General features: G+C 48.6%; 1 protein-coding gene across 1 annotated transcript in view; it reads right to left on the bottom strand.

Moving 5' to 3' along the window:
- Positions 1-428, bottom strand: part of bmf2 (BCL2 modifying factor 2) — a 46,564-nt gene extending 46,136 nt beyond the window's left edge. Inside the window, exon 1 of the mRNA XM_084313992.1 lies at positions 363-428. The gene's annotated coding sequence lies outside the window, so the exon portion shown is untranslated. The remainder of the gene's footprint in view (positions 1-362) is intronic.
- Positions 429-898: the final 470 nt, after the last annotated feature.

Below are 898 nucleotides of genomic sequence, written 5' to 3'. Positions count from 1 at the left end.
AATGGGGGACCCTGATGGAAACAAGACAAACGTCTTTCTCAGGTCTGCATCCCCTTAACAATTGTATGTATTGAGCCGTACTGTATTGTACCCATTCTGCAATCTGTTAAATAAAGTTTTCATTCATTCATTCAGACTTCTAAGTTCTGCCGAAGAAGGGGCCCTGGACATTATGCCATCGAGCCCCAGTGAGACCAGTCTCTCTGCCCTCCTCAGGCATGCTCCAACTTCCCACAACAACAACAACAACAACAACAACACCATGCGTATTGTTGACACATATTCGTGCAGAGAAAGACGCGAGCCATCGCAGTCATAATTCTGCAAATTAAAAGTGTTTTTTCCCCCCCTGTGAAACTCACCGCCAGCGAATGCGCGTTCCGTGATGATGGGTGGTATCTTGACAACTTCACGTTACCTTGTTTTTGTCCCTTTAGATTGTGATTGTTGTGCGCGTGGTGTTGTGTGTATTATCCTGTCAGACCTTTTGCATTAAAGTCCTTGAGATGAATGTTTCGCCTGCTGTCTCTCGCGGAGTGTTTTCTCTCTCTCCTCTCTTTCTCTCTCACCCTCTCTCCTCTCTCACCCTCTCTCTCTCTCTCTCTCTCACCCTCTCTCTCTCTCTCTCCTCTCTCTCTCTCCTCGCTCTCTCTTTCTCTCTCCCTCTCTCTCTCTCTCTCTCTCTCTCTCTCTCTCTCTCTCTCTCTCTCTCTCTCTCCTCACCCTCTCTCTCTCTCTCTCTCTCTCTCTCTCTCTCTCTCTCTCTCTCTCTCTCTCTCTCTCTCTCTCTCTCTCTCCGCCCAGAGGACGCACGGGCCCACCCCTCATGTAAATAAATTCCCTTAAAGTCACAGGGGTTTATTATTATTATGGGATGGGGGGGGGGGGGGTCTGCTCT

This window comes from Notolepis coatsorum (assembly GCF_963971535.1).
Source record: "Notolepis coatsorum genome assembly, chromosome: 5".
Lineage (NCBI taxonomy): Eukaryota > Metazoa > Chordata > Actinopteri > Aulopiformes > Paralepididae > Notolepis > Notolepis coatsorum.
This window is presented reverse-complemented; position numbering and strand designations above follow the sequence as displayed.